Below are 12,516 nucleotides of genomic sequence, written 5' to 3'. Positions count from 1 at the left end.
CTATATGCTAAAAATGAACATGTAGAAGCTGAAATTAAAACGCAATACCATTTGAAATTGTGTAAAGAAGATAAAATACAGCTGACAAAAATGTATAGAATTGTATGCTTAAAATTTAAAAAATGTTGATGAAAGCAACCAAAGAAAACTTTATATAAGTATAGACCCATATCATGTCCATGGATTGGAAGGCTTAACACAGTTAGCATGTCAGTTATCCCAAACTGATCTGTAGGTTTACTGAAATTCCTATCAAAATCTTAGTAAGGTTCTTTTTTTTTGTATCCTGTATGGTGGCGTCACATTTCATTCTTTTTCCATGTGAGTACCCCATTATTGCAGCACCATTTGTTGAATTTTTGTCTGTTTGTTTATTTGGTTTCTTGTTTGTTTGTTTATTTGTCTGTTTTTGGGGGAAATGCATGGGCTGGAAATCGAACTCTGCATAGCAGGTGAGAATTCTACCACTGAACCACCCTCATACCACCCCCCCCCCCCAGTAAGGTTTTTGTATACATGAATGAGCTTATTTAAAAATTTTTGTGGAAAGATACAGGCCATAAAATACATCAGGCAATCTTGACAAAATGGGAAGAATTACTCTATCTTAGTATAATAGGGTATCTTCATTACCCTATTAAATTTATTATGTGTTATAATAGTTGACAGTGTGATACTGGCAGATGGATAGACACAGCAATCAATGACACCAAGTAGAAGACTCAGAAATATATCCTTACGAATACGGTCAACTTTGATTTTTACAAATGTGTAAAAGCAATTTAATGGAGAAAGGAAAACTTTTCAAAAAATAGAGGTGGAGCAATTGGATATCCATATGCAAAAACAAGACAAAAGAAAGCCATCTTGGCCTGAAACCTCAGACTGCCAACAATATGGGTTGTCCCCATTTGTTTCCTACCGAGTTTGCCACGTTTAGCTGACAAATCTGTGGGTTTTCACACAAAAATCTCAAGTCATTTCTGCCCCCTCTCACAACAAAGTGGCTGGTTTTCATAGCCAGCTCCATGCTGATAAACTGCCTTTCTCAGGACTGGGACGAGACAAGAGGAGCCCTAGGTAGAAATGTCTAGTCTATGGACTCCCATTGCTTTCACCCAAAGCCCTAACACTTTTCCAAGAGTAAACATTCCTCAACTTTTGTGTGCCAGTGGTCAATTTCCAGAGCTTTGAAATGGTATGGGGTTTTTGAGCAATTTTGTCCAGTGTTGCCCTTGAATTTTGTGTTGAGGATTCACTGACAGTAGTGAATTCAGTGAGGATTCAGTGAGGATTCACATAGCAGTAGTCAGAAGTCTCTCCCAATTCTTCATTTTCTTGATCCTATTGGTCTCTGATAGTGTTATATCAAAATTTCTCACTACTATTGAGAACTTACAAGTCTCTCCTTTTAGCTCTTTCTGTTTTTCACTTATATATGTAGTCAATTTATTATAGTTTAAACTGCTTTATATACGAATATGTTCTAGCATATTTACCATCTTCTAACATCATCTTGGAAAGATTCTACAATTTCGATCTTTTTTCCATTATTTCAAGTCTCATACAGTCTAGAGAAGTTAAAAATGACAAATCTCACATGAAAGAGAGAGAGAGAGAGAGAGAGAGAGAGAGAGAGAGAGAGAGAGAGATAACAAACCATGGAAGCAAGAAGTTGAAATCAATGGAACCTAGAAGAGAAGCTCCCTTAGCAGATGCCACCATGTGCCTTGCCATATGGCAGAGGAGCCAAGGATTGCTGACAGCCAGTCTTTGAGAGGAAAGCTGACCTTAAAATGCCTTGATGTGGACATTTTCCTGACCTCAAACTGTAGCTAGTAAATTCCCATTATTTAAGCCAACCTATTTCATAGAATCTTCTTTGAGCAGCCTAGGAAACTGAAACATTAGCTATTGTAGCAAGCATTAGGGATTTTGGGATAAGGGGAAAGAAGTCTAATTTATTGACCAGTTGTAAAATTTCAATCCTCCCCTTGGTATCATTACTACTCTAATACTGGAAAGCCATCAGTGCCCTCTCTGGGTCAAATATATAAATGCTGTTCCTTAATGGGGCCATGTTTGGGTTCTTTGATTTTACCACTTCCAGTGCTCCTCACCTGTAGACACCTACCACACAGCATAGAAAGAACAAGATACCCCATTCCAGTAGAAAGTCTTGAGTGCTGGCAAGAGATCTAAGGCCTGGCTACCTTCTGATATTCATTTTTTTTATGGGAAGTTAATGCATGCTTCCCAGGCCAAGGGAGTGCTGGTACAGGTGGGCATCAGGGGCTTGTGGTGTGGAGAGACACAGCTGCCTCACTTGCTACCCTTTCTATCTTCCCTACTGTCTTGCTGTAATTCTTTTCCTATTGTGCAAATATATATGAAGAGGGCTTCAACAAGCACATTTCAAAGGCAATTGAGCTGCCAGGAATAAGTTGCTAGATTTCCTTTTTCTGATAAGAATCCATAGTCTTTCTAAGCATTTGGATTCACCATCCTTTATTGGCTTATGGAGAACTCCTTTTCCCTTACCCCATGGTAAGAAGAGAGAAAATAAGCCAAAACAAAAACTAGCACCCCCAATGGACTGATAATTGACAATTCTGGTGATTTTCCTTTCTATTCTTTGGTTTATAAATTCTGGCTAATTATGGTAATGATTGTGGATGGTTGAGTTACACGGACCAACTCAGAGAAAGCCCCAAATGGAGAATCTGGCTATGTGCTGTTTTGGCTTTCTTTAGAATATGAAATCTATAATGACTTATAGTTCTCAGCTTTGGGTCCTGGGTGCTAACAATAAAGCAACAGGGGAAATCACATTCAACATTTTATGAATAATTCTAGCATATATTATTGAAGATTAACAAGTTCAGGATTGTTCCATCTTCCTGGTAACTTCCCAGTCATCTTGAAATGACTCGTTTTAGTCTTAAGAATTTGCTTTAAGTCTAATTTATTTAATATGAATTTCACTACACCAACTTTCCCATGATTTATACTTGTATCTTAGATATATATTTCTAGTCCTTTCAAATTGTTCATAGTATCAGGTTTTAGTTTTTTTTTGGGGGGGGGGGGTGTTATATGTCCAGGAATCAAACCACTGAACCACCTGTAGTTTTATCTTTTTAAATAGCATACAACTGGATATTTTTTAATCCTTTCTGGGAATCTTTTTATATTTATTGTGGTTGTTGATATATTTGGTCATAACTCTACCACTGCATTTTCTTCTTTTTTGTGTTTGTACAGACCTTTTGTTGACATTTGCTTTCATCTATCATTACATTTTGATTTTTTTTATTTACTATAGTTCAGGTCCCCTAGAAAATAGAACCTGGGGCAAGGAATAAGAACAAATGCTAAATTCCAGATCAGTGACAATGAAGGAAAAGGGAGATGCCATGGAAGAGGATGCATTTCCATAGTGGCCCCTGCTTCATGACTGGCTGTACAGAGACAGGAGCTTAGCAGTGAAAGGTTTAGGAGGCAAAAGGGTGAAAAAGAAGGAAAGTAGCCGGGAAATTTAAAGCCGGTGGGTTTATTCCTGCGCTACCGGACTCAGCTCACCAAACACAAGATGGAGGGAGGTGCATCAGTTCCTGGGTGATGGCGTGGGCAGTTTTTAAGCAAGGGGGTCAGGTGATGTCCGGAAGGGGCGGTTCTCTGGAAGCCAGGTGGCCGGAAGGGGTGGTTATCCGGAAGTCAGGTGGCCGGAAGGGGTGGTTCTCCGGGAGCCATGTTGGAAGGGGAGACACAGCCTTTGGAGCTCTAGTTGCAGTGCCTTTCACCGTTCCCCTGACCTAACAAGCAGTATGTTCACATAGTCTGTAGGATGCCTCCAAACAGGCTATTTGGAGAAGCCAGTACAGAATTTATCCTTAAGTTTCCGCCTGATTCCTCCCTCCCACTGGTCAGTGTTCACACACAAGGAAGCCAATTTCCCCTCACTTTAGGGTTGAGTCATCCAACCACATTGGCAGCTGCTGGGGACCCCTGGGTTGTGGGAGTGGTGGGAAGAGCCAGAGACTCCAGCTGCAGTTGTTGTTTTGAGTAGCTGAACCCAATGGGGCCTGAATAGAGTTAGTCAGAGAGGCAGTGTCCGAGGGCCCAGGAGACAGGATCCATTGACAGAATCCGAGGAGACCCAGGAGATACACCGTGAGGATTTTAATTCATTTTTTCCCTTCTTGTCTTCATTTTGGTTATTTCTTTTCTTTTCCTCCTGTGTTGATTTGGAAGTTATATATGCTTTTATGCTTTTTTATTAACTATCCTTAAATCCGAATGTTTCTATATGGGTTACCAAAGCTAAAAGTTATGTAATAGTTCTAACCATCATCCAATCATACAAGGATTTGAGGGTGCTTGATTCCAAACTCCCCTTCAACTTCCCTGACAATTTTGTCTGCTGTTTGAGTTTTACCATGTAATAAAGTCTCTATTAGTATTATTAGTGCATTTTAATATGATTTACCAGTATCTTTACTTTATTACTATCTTTTCTTAACACTGATTCCTGAATTGACTCTTAACATTGAGCCTCCCAAAGTTAATCACTTCCTTGGTCTTATGGTGCATACCTAATATATGTCTGCTTGGCAAAACTCTATGCGTGGTCTGCGCCTTCCATTTTTGTTTCTCTAAGAACATGTTGACTTGTTCATCACTCACTACTGTTGTTCTCACTGGGCAATCAGTTGTAGAGGAGGGAGAGAGTATTGAAAACTGGTTAAATGTGAATTTTGGAGTCAGACTACTTAGTTTTGATTCCCAGCTATACTCCATACAGGCTGTAGTAAATTATTTTCCAAAATTTATTTTCCTAGTTATGTGATTTGTTTTTGGTGTATATGTAATTGAGGTCTATGCGTTGATCTTAAACCCAGTTACCTCGCTTAGCTCCGATATTATTTTAATAATTTGTTTATATAAATTCTGTGTGATTTCAATATGGATGATCATGTCATCCACAAATAATGTCACTTTAATTCAGTTATTTCCCTCTGTTTTGAAAATTAAGACCACAGTGTTATATTACTTAATACTTATACTGAATGCAAATATTTAAAAGTATGTTAATACCTAGTGTTAGAGAAGATACACAGTGACAGGATCTCTTCCTAACCGCTGGTGGAAGTGTCAACTGGAACATCTATTTTTAAAAGTAAATAACATTGTTTTGAATGCCATAAATATTCACATACTCTATGATTGAGTTATCTCCCTTCTATTAATATATCCAAGAGGAGTTCATGCATTTAAGTGTGGCCAAGCAGCCATGTTTTCAGTTGCCATTTTGGTACAATAATAAAATAAATATTTTGAAGTCTAAATTAATGAACTATGGCTGTACACAAAAATATGAAGGATGCTTAGTGGTATATCATTGAGTAAAGAGTAAATAGCAAAAATAACCTATACCAAAATATCCCTTTTATGAAGTTAAAAACAAAGCAAAACAAAACATTTTTAGAAATACAAATAAATGCAATTCGATGATATTTGCCTTCTTTTTTTAAAGTAAGGGAGTGATTGTCACAAGATTTACAATGGTAGGGATTGCACTGGATAGATTGAGGCAGAGAATTGGAATGGTGGCGGACCAAATAAGTAGATATAAGTTATAAGCAGTATTCTAGTTTCTGTGTTGGTGGTGTTTCCATGGTAAAACAAGCAAATAAATAACAAACAGATGAAAATAGGTGGACCAATTCTGAGAGGCTAACGTGTGTACCATGAAACAAGGATTGCGATTAATCAAAAGCTGTGCACCTGAGGTCTAGGAAAAAAAATGTTAATTTGACAGGAAGTCCACTTAACTAGAATGATGAAGATGTTGCCCAGGATGGGAGAGCTGACGGAACAAGAGAGCTTCACCTGTGGGGAGCAATGGTCCCTTTGAAACTAAGATCGTCAAAATCACAGTTTGAATAAGGAGTCAAATGGAGTAATGGAATTTATCTTACCTTTAGCATTAAGAGAGAAGAAGGAAATTCATCAGTTCTACCTCTGGTTTAACAAAGTAATTCCATAAGTACTTACACTTCTCAAAAACAAACGAACAAAACTATATGCCAATTTAAATACTTACTCTAGGAGTTATTAAGACAACCAACTTTTATGGATTACAGTTATATAAAAAACAGAAGACTCGATGAGGTTCAATGTCTTACACAGTTCCTTTGTACCAATGGCCCTTACTAGGTCAGATTTTTAAATTTTTAATTGACTTATTGAGACATTAGTTACATACAATAAAATTCACTGATTTTAAATGCTCAAACTAAAAAGTTTTGAAATGAATACCTAAGTGTAACCCACACTAAAATATTATATAGAAAATTCCTATTGCCCCCAGAAGTTTTCTCAGGCTGTTAGTAATCAATTCTCTTTCCCCAGCCATGGCCCCTGACAAGCACTGATCTGTTTGTTGTCACTAGAATTTAATGTACACGGAATTCTAGAATTTTACATAAGTGGGATTAGATAGCATGCGTGGTGATTTGTGTTACGTACCCTAAATGCAGACATGCTCATGGTCTTCACCTGCCTCCCCGTGGCTGGGAGTCCACTGTAGATAGGGTTTCCTGGACAGAATATTTTTCAAGTGTGGCCAACTGGATAAGGTAGTATCCTAATAAGATTACTGGGCTCCTGTATGAGCAGTGGAAATGCAGAGAGAGGACCACAGCTGGGCAGCCAGAAGCAGAAAGTCAACAGAACCCAGAAGGGAAAGGAGAGGACATCGGCAGGTGCATCTCCAGGAGACAAAAAGGCCAAGGACCCAAGGATTGCCAGCAGCCAGCGCCGGAGCATTGCAGAACTTGGGAGAAAGCAGGGCCTTGCTTCCACCTTTGCCAACAAAAGTACACATTGTCTGTGGTCATCACTAAAGGTAGAAGGATATGGGAGTGGCTTCAGTGGTTTCAGCAGCAGTGTTGTAGCAGCAGAAATCTGAGTTGATTGGCATATCCCTTTGTTTATTCAATATTTGCTGTTCAACACCATCTGCTAGGCACAAGGTTTATAGGAGTGAATAGGATATTTCCAGTCCTGGCCCAGAGGCAAACACAGTCAGGCAGAAAGACAATTTAATCCGCTATTGCCATAAAGGGAGTGTGCGCTGTGACAGGGAATTTTTAGAGACTATAGAGATACCCTAGGAGATGAGAATTGAAATGAGACCTGAAGGAAAAATAGACATGAACCAAATTGGCAACTGGCGAAATTTAGATCTTCAGCCCCCAAACCTGTATTATTTGTGAAAGTCATTTAACCCCCTGTTATCTCAATTTCTGTACCTTTATATAAGCGTAGCTATCTCAGAAGCTCGTTGCTAGAATGAAAGGAGTTAAGATAAGGTGTTGTCCCCATGCCTGATTCAGAGGTGCACTTGCTCACCAACCATTTCACTGTTCAGTGCCTTGTAGAGGCAAGTCCCACTGTACAGGTGCCCATGCTAGCTTAAGGGTATGTGCTAAAGTATTATTCCAGGTAACCCATAGCCATGTGAAGTGAGCAAATGTCAAAGACTGGCACAGAGGGGTGTTTTGCAGAGGTTTTGGGCTGAGGCAGCTGGTCACCCATGACGCACAGCATGTTTGGCCTAAGCATTTAGGGTTGTACCTAACACATAAGAGAGGCTTAAAAAGTGTTTTCTCTAAATCAATTTATATTTCTTTATCACAAGCCCAAACCTGTTTACAAAGGAAACGTAGTTTCAGACTTTATTTTGTAAATACCTCTGCCTAATGGTATTCTCTAAAAGTATTTCAAAGCTCTCCACATTGATTTGACTGGCTGGTAAATTCAACCAGGGATAATGTGTATCAACTAAATTACCTTGATAAAATTTGGTTACTATAGATTATAGAATTTTGTTTTCAGCCTCAAGTTTTAAATGGGGGCTTTAAATTCATTAATTATTATTCCTGAAAGCCATCACTGATTCCAAATTCTCAACAGATATTTCAAAGTTACATGCTATAGAACCTCCTAGAATCCCATATCGAATCTGCTTCTTCTTACTTTACACTTACTTATTTAGTTAATTCTAATGAGTAATTAACTTTGCTGGGTTTTATAGATACAGCAGAAAATTAAAGACATAACACGTGAGGGACCTGGTATCACATATGCAAACAGCAGAAATATGTGACATCTGACAACAAGCACCCAGGCAAACAATTTTAAAAAGCTGATGATACTCTGGGAAATTTCCTACAGGGTCAAATAAACCCAACCTGATGATGCTGTTATATCAATAAATGATCAAATTATAAACATGATCTTAAAAATAAGCCAAATGTTTTTATATTTTTAATGCTTATAAGTTTTGTTTGAAAATATATAACTATTTCTGACCCATCGGTCAGGAAAGAGTACAAAAACTAAGGTTTTTTTAGAATATACAAATTTGAAAATTATCCAAATAAATGATATAATTATTTCCACCATTGATTGAATTTGTAAAAGGAAGGGTTAATATTTGTAGGGAAAAGTTGAGCATTGGAAAATGCTACCTGTAATTTTATTTCCTGTAACTTATTTTTCTTTTGGATCTTAATTAGGTTTTCTTTGCTAAGCACACCATTATGATTAAATTATGATTTAAATAACAGAATTAGCTCCAACTTCGTCTCAGGTCTGAAGGGAGGAGGGGATCCACTTTATTGATGTTTATGATTTTCCTAGCTGGGATCAATAGTAATAAAAGTCTATCCTTGGAATGAAAAATGTTGGTTCATTACACTGTACTAAGGGAATGCTGGAGGAGTTTTTCTTCTTTCTCAATGTTATGAGTAATCTAATGGGATTTCAGCTCAGTTTCCTAAATATTACACATACAAATAAATGCACACACAAAACAAGTTATGTAGTGATGGGAGTCAATGCCATTCAGTTGCTTTTCCTTTAAATATCTACACTTAGCTCTAGTTTCCAAAGATACTAGATCTTAAAAAAATACATTTGTGACATGGCATATTGTATCCATATTAAGAGGAGATATTTTATATTTGAGCAAACCATTATGTGTTAACTAATTTATAATTTTAGAAAAAAAATAATACAATTCCATAGACAGTAGTCCTAAAATTTCCCTGCTAGTCCTGTCAACCCCAATCCGTTTGCCCCAAAGTTGCAAATTCAACAGTTCTGGATTCATTCCCTAGAATCTAAATAATATGCTGAAATTTCAGGATTTTCATTTTTCACTTAGAAATGAGTTACTGGGTCTCTGCAATGACAGAGGAAAACTAAACTTCTAAAACCCATAATTCCACTCTACTGCCTCCTGATAGCTATATCACAATTCTTAGTTAAATAAATAATCATATTTTACATTATAATATTAAAAAACACAAGTGTTAGTCTTTGGAGCAGTTCCATATGATTATATCTCCTATCATGACGACTTGTTGTTTGTCTGGTTTTAATGCTCCATCACCTCTTCTAAATGCCAATTAACAATATGTTCCACACACTAAAACATCACCCTCTCTTGTACTTGGAACTATCTCTTAGGTCTCTTTCCCATCTGGTCAAATAGCTCTTCTGCCCAGCTGTCTTCTGTCAGTTTCTCTTGATTATCATCATTAGACTTCCCTCCACTACTTTCTGATGTTAAATCTAAATCCCAAATCCTGCACCGTCCTCTTTCTTTGTTTAATTCCTTGTATTGCTGATATTTTTTTCTAATACCTTCCTAAGGACAGGTGGATAGTAAACTTTTTATATCTTTGCATGTTTAAAAATTTCTTTGCTCTTTCACATTTGATTGATAGGATGGCTGATTAGAGAATCCTACACTGAAAATCATTTTTATTTAAAGTATTGAAGACATTGCTCTTTTGTCTTCCAACATCCAGTGTTATTGTCAGAAGATGGCTTCTACCAGGATTTTTGACCCTAAATATGTGGCCTGTTTTTCTTTCTGTGTGGGAGATTTAAAGATCTTTTCTTTATCTTTGCTGTTCTGAAATTCCTTAGTTATTAGCTTATGTGCTTCTTTCTTCCCATTCAGTGCTAGACACCTATTTGTCTGAGATTATTTCCAATACTAGGAAATTTTGATGAATTTTAAATATAATTCCCTTTTTTTTTCTGTTTTATATTCATTTTCCCCTCACTCTTTTTTCTAACTTTTATTCCATGAATGTTGTGCCCTGAGAAATGATGCTCTGATTTTCATGAACTTTCTGGGAGATCCTCTCTACTTCATTTTCCAACTTGTATAGTGATATTTTAATCTCAACTATTCAATTTTTAATTTCAAGTGCATTTTCTTATGCTCTGATTATTTTTCTCATTCCAGCATCCTGTTCTTATTTCATGAAAATGACATCATCTTTTGGCTCTCTGAGGATATTAATCTAGTTAGAGTTATATTTTGGAGTGTAGGTTGTCTTTTCTTATTTTGGATATTGTTGCCATTTCCTGAGGTTTCCTTTTTGTCTGATTATTTTAGTCTTTATGCGGAGGTTTGCCTTAAATACCTGGTTAGTTGTGATTTTATAATGAAAAATAAAATAGGTACTGAGAAGCTAATTGGGAGTTCTGAGTCTTTGAGATGGGTTTGTACACTTCTAGACTTCACTGCAGAATGATCAAAATCTGTACCAGTTTTACTGGTTGTAGAATTTTGATAAAACAATATATTTCTTTCATTTCACCCAATCTCTGTCCCTTTTAGTCCAAACTGATGTAACACTGCTGATTCTCACAAACCGTGAGGGCCTCCAGTGCATCACAGAGATTCACACCATTATACAAGAGGGTCATCCAAACCTAGCTCCTGAAGAGCCCTATTTCCATCCCTGGCTTCTCCTGAGATGGTTGATCCATGAGTCACACACCTAATCTTCTCAGCAAGAAGTTGTCTAGCTGCATCCATGGACCTCTCTTCAGAGTGTGCTTTCCTAATCATGAATTTCTTAATTTCAGCATCCTTTGCAACCTGGATAGGCTGAAAGCCTCCCAATCCAAGTGTTGTTTTATTTTTCCTTAACAATTCCTTCCTTAGTTTATATCTTTCTTCTCACATTTTGCTATAAACAGTAAAGAGAAATAAAACTCTACTCTTAATGTTTTCTTTGGAAATCTCCTCACCTAAATATCTAATATCACAGATTCTACTTTCTAGCTGTTTTAGTTTTCTAGGCTGTTCCAGCAAATATTGTGAAATGGGTTGAATTAAACAATGGCAATTTAGTAGTTTACAAGCTTACAGCTTTGAGGCTGTGAAAATGTCCAAATCAAAGCAGCATCAAGGTGATGCTTCCTTCTTGAAGACCAGCTGCCAGCAATTCTTGGCTCCTCTGCCACCTGGCAAGACACATGGTGATGTCTACTGGGCTTTCTCGCTCCTTTTCTGGTTTTCACTTATTTCAGCTTGCTTCTGTGGCTTTCTATCTCTCTGTCTGAATTTCATTCACTTAGAAAGGACTCCAGTAACACAATTAAGACCCATCCTGGTTGAGGTGGGACACAACTTAGCTGAAGTAACCCCATCAAAAGATCCTTCATACAATGGGTTTATACCCACAAGAATGGATTACATTTAAGAACATGTTTTTCTGTGGTACACACTTCTTCAAACCACTACACTAGCTGAGATTAGAGCACAATTCAGCCAAGTTTTCTGCCTCTTTATAAAAAGAATCATCTTTCTTCCAGTTTCCAATAACATATTCCTCTTTTCCTTCTGAGATTTCACCAGAACCATCTCTAATATTCATATTTCTGCCGGCATTCGGTTCATAATGATGAATGTATTTTCCAAGGTGATAAAGACGTGTCTATTATTCTCTTCACTTCCCCCTGACCCTCATCAAAATCATTTTTAGATTCATATTTCAACCAACCATCTCTTTAAGGCAAGCTAGTCCTTCTCTATCATGCACCTCAAAATTCTTTAGGCTTCTATCCATTACCCAATTCCAAAGAAACTTCCACATTCTTAGGTATTTGTTACAGCATCAACCAGTTTTCTGGTACCTAAGTCACTGAGGCTATTCTCATCTATCAGGATCTTGAGACATTTTTCTAGGGCATTTTTATTTCTACAAAAACTAATCCACTAATATTCTGCCTTAGGGAAATAAAAAGAGGAAACTGGGTTACTACCATTTTTTTGGCATAAGCAGATTCTCCCCAAATTCCAATCCACCCAACCCTGTGTTTCCTCCTCCCCATTCACTCTTCTCTGCCATCCTTGTCTCCTTCAAGGTTGGTAGGGACATCATGGAGATAAGATCTAGGATATTAATAACCCTGTATGGACTGACTTTCTACAAACGCCTTTTGTCATTCCCTCACCCCTGTCCTTCCTTCCCCAGGTTCTGAACCTTGTGAGGGTTCTGGAGGTAAAGTGGGTGTCATGATCAGGGACATGGTAACTTGGCCAAGTTGTGGTAGCTGTTTAACTGATTGGGCAAGTGCTGGGCTGTCTGTTGCAATGAGGACATTTCATAGGATTAGGTCATGATCACATCAGCTGCA

General features: G+C 37.5%; 2 long non-coding RNA genes across 5 annotated transcripts in view; one reads left to right on the top strand and one right to left on the bottom strand.

Annotated features, from left to right (window-relative positions):
• The first annotated feature begins 3,697 nt into the window (after positions 1-3,697).
• Positions 3,698-12,516, top strand: part of LOC143689059 (uncharacterized) — a 31,453-nt gene continuing 22,634 nt past the window's right edge. For all 4 annotated transcript variants that reach the window (XR_013178523.1, XR_013178524.1, XR_013178525.1 and 1 more), the window contains exon 1: positions 3,698-3,925. This is a non-coding gene — a long non-coding RNA (uncharacterized LOC143689059). The remainder of the gene's footprint in view (positions 3,926-12,516) is intronic.
• LOC143686518 (uncharacterized) lies at positions 5,098-6,416 on the bottom strand. Its single transcript, XR_013177222.1, has 3 exons — positions 6,107-6,416; positions 5,982-6,024; positions 5,098-5,167 (listed from the first exon to the last, which is right to left on the bottom strand). It is a non-coding gene; the product is annotated as an uncharacterized LOC143686518 (long non-coding RNA).

This window comes from Tamandua tetradactyla, chromosome 6 (genome assembly GCF_023851605.1).
Source record: "Tamandua tetradactyla isolate mTamTet1 chromosome 6, mTamTet1.pri, whole genome shotgun sequence".
Taxonomy (NCBI): domain Eukaryota; kingdom Metazoa; phylum Chordata; class Mammalia; order Pilosa; family Myrmecophagidae; genus Tamandua; species Tamandua tetradactyla.
This window is presented reverse-complemented; position numbering and strand designations above follow the sequence as displayed.